This window comes from Heterodontus francisci, chromosome 34, assembly GCF_036365525.1.
Source record: "Heterodontus francisci isolate sHetFra1 chromosome 34, sHetFra1.hap1, whole genome shotgun sequence".
Classification (NCBI taxonomy): domain Eukaryota; kingdom Metazoa; phylum Chordata; class Chondrichthyes; order Heterodontiformes; family Heterodontidae; genus Heterodontus; species Heterodontus francisci.
This window is the reverse complement of record NC_090404.1, coordinates 55,828,821-55,840,475: the sequence shown is the minus strand read 5'-3', so window position 1 is coordinate 55,840,475 and position 11,655 is coordinate 55,828,821.

Below are 11,655 nucleotides of genomic sequence, written 5' to 3'. Positions count from 1 at the left end.
CTATCACTCTCTAACACTCTCTATCACTCTCTGACACTCTCAGACACTCTCTGACACTCTCTGAAACTCTCTATCACTCTCTGACACTCTCTGACACTCTCAGACACTCACTATCACTCTCTGAAAATCTCTGACACTCTCTGACACTCTCTATCACTCTCTATCACTTTCTGACACTCTCTTACACTCTCTGACACTCTATATCACTCTCTGACACTCTCTGACACTCTCAGACACTCTCTGACACTCACTATCACTCTCTGACACTCTCTGACACTCTCTATCACTCTCTGACACTCTCTGACACTCTCTGACACTCTCTATCACTCTCTATCACTCTCTGACACTCTCAGACACTCTCTGACACTCTCTGAAACTCTCTATCACTCTCTGACACTCTCTGACACTCTCTGACACTCTATCACTCCATGACACTGTCTGACACTCTCTATCACTCTCTGACACTCTCTGACACTCTCTGACACTCTCTGACACACTCTATCACTCTCTATCACTCTCTGACACTCTCTGACACTCTCAGACACTCTCTGACACTCTCTGAAACTCTCTATCACTCTCGGACACTCTCTGACACGCTCTGACACTCTCTATCACTCTCTGACACTCTCTGACACTCTCAGACACTCTCTGACACTCTCTATCACTATCTGACACTCTCTGACAGTCTCTGACACTCTGACACTCTCTATCACTCTCTGACACTCTCTGAAACTCTCTATCACTCTCTGACACTCTCAGACACTCTCTGACACTCTCTATCACTCTCTATCACTCTCTGACACTCTCTGACACTCTCAGACACTCACTATCACTCTCTATCACTCTCTGACACTCTCTGACACTCTCTGACACTCACTATCACTCTCTGACACTCTCTGACACTCACTATCACTCTCTATCACTCTCTGACACTCTCTGACACTCACTATCACTCTCTGACATTCTCTGACACTCTCTCACACTCTCTATCACTCTCTGACACTCTCTAACACTCTCTGACACTCACTGTCACTCTCTGACACTCTCTGACACTCACTATCACTCTCGATCACTCTCTGACACTCTCTGCCACTCACTATCACTCTCTATCACTCTCTGACACTCTCTGACACTCACTATCACTCTCTGACACTCTCTGACACTCTCTGACACTCTCTGACTCTCACTATCACTCTCTGAAAATCTCTGACACTCTCTGACACTCTCTATCACTCTCTATCACTCTCTGACACTCTCTGAAACTCTCTATCACTCTCTATCACTCTCTATCACTCTCTGACACTCTCTTACACTCTCTGACACTCTCTGACAGTCTCTGACACTCTCTGACACTCTCTGACACTCACTATCACTCTCTGACACTCTCTGACACTCACTATCACTCTCTATCACTCACTGACACTCTCTGACAATCACTATCACTCTCTATCACTCTCTGACACTCTCTGACACTCTCTGACACTCTCTATCACTCTCTATCACTCTCTGACACTCTCTTTCACTCTCTATCACTCTCTGACACTCTCTGACACTCTCAGACACTCTCTATCACTCTCTGACACTCTCTGACACTTTCTATCACTCTCTATCACTCTCTATCACTCTCTGACACTCTCTGACACTCTCAGACACTCTCTGACACTCTCTGAAACTCTCTATCACTCTCTATCACTCCCTGACACCCTCTGACACTCTCTGACACTCTCTGACACTCTCTGACACTCTCTATCACTCTCTATCACTCTCGGACACTCTCTGACACGCTCTGACACTCTCTATCACTCTCTGACACTCTCTGACACTCTCTGACACTCTCAGACACTCTCTGACACTCTCTATCACTCTCTGACACTCTCTGACACTCTCTGACACTCTCTGACACTCTCTATCACTCTCTGACACTCTCTGAAACTCTCTATCACTCTCTGACACTCTCAGACACTCTCTGACAATCTCTATCACTCTCTGACACTCTCTGACACTCACTATCACTCTCTATCACTCTCTGACACTCTCTGACACTCTCTGACACTCACTATCACTCTCTGACACTCTCTGACACTCACTATCACTCTCTATCACTCTCTGACACTCTCTGACACTCACTATCACTCTCTGACACTCTCTGACACTCTCTGACACTCTCTATCACTCACTGACACTCTCTGACACTCTCTGACACTCACTATCACTCTCTGACCCTCTCTGACACTCACTATCACTCTCGATCACTCTCTGACACTCTCTGCCACTCACTATCACTCTCTATCACTCTCTGACACTCTCTGACACTCACTATCACTCTCTGACACTCTCTGACACTCTCTGACACTCTCTGACACTCTCTGACACTCACTATCACTCTCTGAAAATCTCTGACACTCTCTGACACTCTCTATCACTCTCTATCACTCTCTGACACTCTCTGACACTCTCTGAAACTCTCCATCACTCTCTATCACTCTCTATCACTCTCTGACACTCTCTTACACTCTCTGACACTCTCTGACAGTCTCTGACACTCTCTGAATCTCTCTGACACTCACTATCACTCCCTGACACTCTCTGACACTCACTATCACTCTCTATCACTCTCTGACACTCTCTGACAATCACTATCACTCTCTATCACTCTCTGACACTCTCTGACACTCTCTGACACTCTCTATCACTCTCTATCACTCTCTGACACTCTCTGACACTCTCTGACACTCTCTATCACTCTCTATCACTCTCTGACACTCTCTGACACTCTCTGACACTCTCTTTCACTCTCTATCACTCTCTGACACTCTCTGACACTCTCAGACACTCTCTATCACTCTCTGACACTCTCTGACACTTTCTATCACTCTCTATCACTCTCTATCACTCTCTGACACTCTCTGACACTCTCAGACACTCTCTGACACTCTCTGACACTCTCTATCACTCTCTATCACTCTCTGACACTCTCTGACACTCTCTGACTCTCTCTGACAATCTCTGACATTCTCTATCACTCCCTATCACTCTCTATCACTCTCTGACACTCTCAGACACTCTCTGACACACTCTGAAACTCTCTATCACTCTCTGACACTCTCAGACACTCACTATCACTCTCTGAAAATTTCTGACACTCTCTGACACTCTCTATCACTCTCTATCACTCTCTGACACTCTCTGACACTCTCTGAAACTCTCTATCACTCTCTATCACTCTCTGACACTCTCTTACACTCTCTGACACTCTCTATCACTCTCTGACACTCTCTGACACTCTCAGACACTCTCTGACACTCACTATCACTCTCTGAAACTCTCTGACACTCTCTATCACTCTCTGACACTCTCTGACACTCTCTGACACTCTCTATCACTCTCTATCACTCTCTGACACTCTCAGACACTCTCTGACACTCTCTGAAACTCTCTATCACTCGCTGACACTCTCTGACACTCTATCACTCCATGACACTCTCTGACACTCTCGATCACTCTCTGACACTCTCTGACACTCTCTGACACTCTCTGACACACTCTATCACTCTCAGACACTCACTATCACTCTCTATCACTCTCTGACACTCTCTATCACTCTCTATCACTCTCTGACACTCTCTGACACTCTCAGACACTCTCTGACACTCTCTGAAACTCTCTATCACTCTCTATCACTCTCTGAAACTCTCTGACACTCTCTGAGACTCTCAGACACTCTCTGACACTCTCTATCACTCTCTGACACTCTCTGACACTCTCTGACACTCTCTGACACTCTCTATCACTCTCTGAAACTCTCTGAAACTCTCTATCACTCTCTGACACTCTCAGACACTCTCTGACACTCTCATTCACTCTCTATCACTCTCTGACACTCTCTGACACTCTCTGACACTCACTATCACTCTCCATCACTCTCTGACACTCTCTGACACTCACTATCACTCTCTGACACTCTCTGACACTCACTATCTCTCTCTGACACACTCTGACACTCACTATCACTCTCTATCACTCTCTGACACTCTCTGACACTCTCTGACACTCACTATCACTCTCTGACACTCTCTGACACTCTCTGACACTCTCTATCACTCTCTGACACTCTCTGACACTCTCTGACACTCACTATCACTCTCTGACACTCTCTGACACTCACTATCACTCTCTGACACTCTCTGACACTCACTATCACTCTCTATCACTCTCTGACACTCTCTGACACTCACTATCACTCTCTGACACTCTCTGACACTCTCTGACACTCTCTATCACTCTCTGACACTCTCTGACACTCTCTGACACTCTCTGACACTCACTATCACTCTCTGACACTCTCTGACACTCACTATCACTCTCTATCACTCTCTGACACTCTCTGACACTCTCTGACACTCACTATCACTCTCTGACTCTCTCTGACACTCTCTGACACTCTCTGACACTCATTATCACTCTCTGACACTCTCTGACACTCACTATCACTCTCTGACACTCTCTGACACTCACTATCACTCTCTATCACTCTCTGACACTCTCTGACACTCTCTGACACTCTCTGACACTCACTATCACTCTCTGACACTCTCTGACACTCACTATCACTCTCTATCACTCTCTGACAATCTCTGACACTCTCTGACACTCACTATCACTCTCTGACACTCTCTGACACTCTCTGACACTCACTATCACTCTCTGACACTCTCTGACACTCACTATCACTCTCTATCACTCTCTGACACTCTCTGACACTCACTATCACTCAATATCACTCTCTGACACTCTCTGACACTCTCAGACACTCACTATCACTCTCTGACACTCTCTGACACTCTCTATCACACTCTGACACTCTCTGACACTCTCTGACAATCTCTGACACTCTCAGACACTCACTATCACTCTCTGACACTCACTATCACTCTCTGACACTCACTATCACTCTCTGACACTCTCTGACACTCACTATCACTCTCTATCACTCCCTGACACACTCTGACACTCTCTGACACTCTCTGACACTCTCTGACACTCTCTATCACTCTCTATCACTCTCGGACACTCTCTGACACGCTCTGACACTCTCTATCACTCTCTGACACTCTCTGACACTCTCTGACACTCTCAGACACTCTCTGACACTCTCTATCACTCTCTGACACTCTCTGACACTCTCTGACACTCTCTGACACTCTCTATCACTCTCTGACACTCTCTGAAACTCTCTATCACTCTCTGACACTCTCAGACACTCTCTGACAATCTCTATCACTCTCTGACACTCTCTGACACTCACTATCACTCTCTATCACTCTCTGACACTCTCTGACACTCTCTGACACTCACTATCACTCTCTGACACTCTCTGACACTCACTATCACTCTCTATCACTCTCTGACACTCTCTGACACTCACTATCACTCTCTGACACTCTCTGACACTCTCTGACACTCTCTATCACTCACTGACACTCTCTGACACTCTCTGACACTCACTATCACTCTCTGACCCTCTCTGACACTCACTATCACTCTCGATCACTCTCTGACACTCTCTGCCACTCACTATCACTCTCTATCACTCTCTGACACTCTCTGACACTCACTATCACTCTCTGACACTCTCTGACACTCTCTGACACTCTCTGACACTCACTATCACTCTCTGAAAATCTCTGACACTCTCTGACACTCTCTATCACTCTCTATCACTCTCTGACACTCTCTGACACTCTCTGAAACTCTCCATCACTCTCTATCACTCTCTATCACTCTCTGACACTCTCTTACACTCTCTGACACTCTCTGACAGTCTCTGACACTCTCTGAATCTCTCTGACACTCACTATCACTCTCTGACACTCTCTGACACTCACTATCACTCTCTATCACTCTCTGACACTCTCTGACAATCACTATCACTCTCTATCACTCTCTGACACTCTCTGACACTCTCTGACACTCTCTATCACTCTCTATCACTCTCTGACACTCTCTGACACTCTCTGACACTCTATCACTCTCTATCACTCTCTGACACTCTCTGACACTCTCTGACACTCTCTTTCACTCTCTATCACTCTCTGACACTCTCTGACACTCTCTATCACTCTCTGACACTCTCTGACACTTTCTATCACTCTCTATCACTCTCTATCACTCTCTGACACTCTCTGACACTCTCAGACACTCTCTGACACTCTCTGACACTCTCTATCACTCTCTATCACTCTCTGACACTCTCTGACACTCTCTGACTCTCTCTGACAATCTCTGACATTCTCTATCACTCCCTATCACTCTCTATCACTCTCTGACACTCTCAGACACTCTCTGACACACTCTGAAACTCTCTATCACTCTCTGACACTCTCAGACACTCACTATCACTCTCTGAAAATTTCTGACACTCTCTGACACTCTCTATCACTCTCTATCACTCTCTGACACTCACTGACACTCTCTGAAACTCTCTATCACTCTCTATCACTCTCTGACACTCTCTTACACTCTCTGACACTCTCTATCACTCTCTGACACTCTCTGACACTCTCAGACACTCTCTGACACTCACTATCACTCTCTGAAACTCTCTGACACTCTCTATCACTCTCTGACACTCTCTGACACTCTCTGACACTCTCTGACACTCTCTATCACTCTCTGACACTCTCAGACACTCTCTGACACTCTCTGAAACTCTCTATCAATCTCTGACACTCTCTGACACTCTATCACTCCATTACACTCTCTGACACTCTCGATCACTCTCTGACACTCTCTGACACTCTCTGACACTCTCTGACACACTCTATCACTCTCAGACACTCACTATCACTCTCTATCACTCTCTGACACTCTCTATCACTCTCTATCACTCTCTGACACTCTCTGACACTCTCAGACACTCTCTGACACTCTCTGAAACTCTCTATCACTCTCTATCACTCTCTGAAACTCTCTGACACTCTCTGAGACTCTCAGACACTCTCTGACACTCTCTATCACTCTCTGACACTCTCTGACACTCTCTGACACTCTCTGACACTCTCTATCACTCTCTGAAACTCTCTGAAACTCTCTATCACTCTCTGACACTCTCAGACACTCTCTGACACTCTCATTCACTCTCTATCACTCTCTGACACTCTCTGACACTCTCTGACACTCACTATCACTCTCCATCACTCTCTGACACTCTCTGACACTCTCTGACACTCACTATCACTCTCTGACACTCTCTGACACTCACTATCTCTCTCTGACACTCTCTGACACTCACTATCACTCTCTAACACTCTCTGACACTCTCTGACACTCTCTGACACTCACTATCACTCTCTGACACTCTCTGACACTCTCTGACACTCTCTATCACTCTCTGACACTCTCTGACACTCTCTGACACTCACTATCACTCTCTGACACTCTCTGACACTCACTATCACTCTCTGACACTCTCTGACACTCACTATCACTCTCTATCACTCTCTGACACTCTCTGACACTCACTATCACTCTCTGACACTCTCTGACACTCTCTGACACTCTCTATCACTCTCTGACACTCTCTGACACTCTCTGACACTCACTATCACTCTCTGACACTCTCTGACACTCACTATCACTCTCTATCACTCTCTGACACTCTCTGACACTCTCTGACACTCACTATCACTCTCTGACTCTCTCTGACACTCTCTGACACTCTCTGACACTCATTATCACTCTCTGACACTCTCTGACACTCACTATCACTCTCTGACACTCTCTGACACTCACTATCACTCTCTATCACTCTCTGACACTCTCTGACACTCTCTGACACTCTCTGACACTCACTATCACTCTCTGACACTCTCTGACACTCACTATCACTCTCTATCACTCTCTGACAATCTCTGACACTCTCTGACACTCACTATCACTCTCTGACACTATCTGACACTCTCTGACACTCACTATCACTCTCTGACACTCTCTGACACTCACTATCACTCTCTATCACTCTCTGACACTCTCTGACACTCTCTGACACTCACTATCACTCTCTGACTCTCTCTGACACTCTCTGACACTCTCTGACACTCATTATCACTCTCTGACACTCTCTGACACTCACTATCACTCTCTGACACTCTCTGACACTCACTATCACTCTCTATCACTCTCTGACACTCTCTGACACTCTCTGACACTCTCTGACACTCACTATCACTCTCTGACACTCTCTGACACTCACTATCACTCTCTATCACTCTCTGACAATCTCTGACACTCTCTGACACTCACTATCACTCTCTGACACTCTCTGACACTCTCTGACACTCACTATCACTCTCTGACACTCTCTGACACTCACTATCACTCTCTATCACTCTCTGACACTCTCTGACACTCACTATCACTCAATATCACTCTCTGACACTCTCTGACACTCTCTGACACTCTCTGACACTCACTATCACTCTCTATCACTCTCTGACACTCTCTGACAATCACTATCACTCTCTATCACTCTCTGACACTCTCTGACACTCTCTGACACTCTCTATCACTCTCTATCACTCTCTGACACTCTCTGACACTCTCTGACACTCTATCACTCTCTATCACTCTCTGACACTCTCTGACACTCTCTGACACTCTCTTTCACTCTCTATCACTCTCTGACACTCTCTGACACTCTCTATCACTCTCTGACACTCTCTGACACTTTCTATCACTCTCTATCACTCTCTATCACTCTCTGACACTCTCTGACACTCTCAGACACTCTCTGACACTCTCTGACACTCTCTATCACTCTCTATCACTCTCTGACACTCTCTGACACTCTCTGACTCTCTCTGACAATCTCTGACATTCTCTATCACTCCCTATCACTCTCTATCACTCTCTGACACTCTCAGACACTCTCTGACACACTCTGAAACTCTCTAACACTCTCTGACACTCTCAGACACTCACTATCACTCTCTGAAAATTTCTGACACTCTCTGACACTCTCTATCACTCTCTATCACTCTCTGACACTCACTGACACTCTCTGAAACTCTCTATCACTCTCTATCACTCTCTGACACTCTCTTACACTCTCTGACACTCTCTATCACTCTCTGACACTCTCTGACACTCTCAGACACTCTCTGACACTCACTATCACTCTCTGAAACTCTCTGACACTCTCTATCACTCTCTGACACTCTCTGACACTCTCTGACACTCTCTGACACTCTCTATCACTCTCTGACACTCTCAGACACTCTCTGACACTCTCTGAAACTCTCTATCAATCTCTGACACTCTCTGACACTCTATCACTCCATTACACTCTCTGACACTCTCGATCACTCTCTGACACTCTCTGACACTCTCTGACACTCTCTGACACACTCTATCACTCTCAGACACTCACTATCACTCTCTATCACTCTCTGACACTCTCTATCACTCTCTATCACTCTCTGACACTCTCTGACACTCTCAGACACTCTCTGACACTCTCTGAAACTCTCTATCACTCTCTATCACTCTCTGAAACTCTCTGACACTCTCTGAGACTCTCAGACACTCTCTGACACTCTCTATCACTCTCTGACACTCTCTGACACTCTCTGACACTCTCTGACACTCTCTATCACTCTCTGAAACTCTCTGAAACTCTCTATCACTCTCTGACACTCTCAGACACTCTCTGACACTCTCATTCACTCTCTATCACTCTCTGACACTCTCTGACACTCTCTGACACTCACTATCACTCTCCATCACTCTCTGACACTCTCTGACACTCTCTGACACTCACTATCACTCTCTGACACTCTCTGACACTCACTATCTCTCTCTGACACTCTCTGACACTCACTATCACTCTCTATCACTCTCTGACACTCTCTGACACTCTCTGACACTCACTATCACTCTCTGACACTCTCTGACACTCTCTGACACTCTCTATCACTCTCTGACACTCTCTGACACTCTCTGACACTCACTATCACTCTCTGACACTCTCTGACACTCACTATCACTCTCTGACACTCTCTGACACTCACTATCACTCTCTATCACTCTCTGACACTCTCTGACACTCACTATCACTCTCTGACACTCTCTGACACTCTCTGACACTCTCTATCACTCTCTGACACTCTCTGACACTCTCTGACACTCACTATCACTCTCTGACACTCTCTGACACTCACTATCACTCTCTATCACTCTCTGACACTCTCTGACACTCTCTGACACTCACTATCACTCTCTGACTCTCTCTGACACTCTCTGACACTCTCTGACACTCATTATCACTCTCTGACACTCTCTGACACTCACTATCACTCTCTGACACTCTCTGACACTCACTATCACTCTCTATCACTCTCTGACACTCTCTGACACTCTCTGACACTCTCTGACACTCACTATCACTCTCTGACACTCTCTGACACTCACTATCACTCTCTATCACTCTCTGACAATCTCTGACACTCTCTGACACTCACTATCACTCTCTGACACTATCTGACACTCTCTGACACTCACTATCACTCTCTGACACTCTCTGACACTCACTATCACTCTCTATCACTCTCTGACACTCTCTGACACTCACTATCACTCAATATCACTCTCTGACACTCTCTGACACTCTCTGACACTCACTATCACTCTCTGACACTCTCTGACACTCTCTATCACACTCTGACACTCTCTGACACTCTCTGACAATCTCTGACACTCTCAGACACTCACTATCACTCTCTGACACTCACTATCACTCTCTGACACTCACTATCACTCTCTGACACTCTCTGACACTCTCTATCACTCTCTATCACTCTCTGACACTCTCTGACACTCACTATCACTCTCTGACACTCTCTGACACTCTCTGACACTCTCTGACACTCTCTGACACTCTCTAGCACTCTCTATCACTCTCTATCACTCTCTGACACTCTCTGACACTCTCTGACACTCTCTATCACTCTCTGACACTCTCTGACACTCTCTGACACTCTCAGACACTCTCAGATACTCTCTGACACTCTCTGACACTCTCACTATCACTCTCTGACACTCTCTGACACTCTCTGACACTCACTATCACTTTCAGACACTCACTATCACTCCCTGATACTCTCTGACGCTCACTATCACACTCTGACACTCTCGATCTATGTCTGACACTCTCTGACACTCACTATCACTCTCTGACAGTCTCTATCACTCTCAGACACTCTCGATCACTCTCAGACACTCTCAGACACTCACTGTCACTCTCTGACACTCTCTATCACTCTCTGACACTCTCTGACACTCTCTAACACTCGCTGGCACTCACTATCACTCTCTGACACTCTCTATCACTCTCTGACACTCTCTGACACTCACTATCACTCTCTGACACTCTCTGACACTCTGACACTCTCTGACACTCTCTATCACTCTCTGACACTCTCTGACACTCTCTGACACTCACTATCACTCTCTGACACTCTCTGGCACTCACTATCACTCTCTATCACTCTCTGACACTCTCTGACACTCACTATCACTCAATATCACTCTCTGACACTCTCTGACACTCTCTGACACTCACTATCACTCTCTGACACTCTCTGACACTCTATATCACAC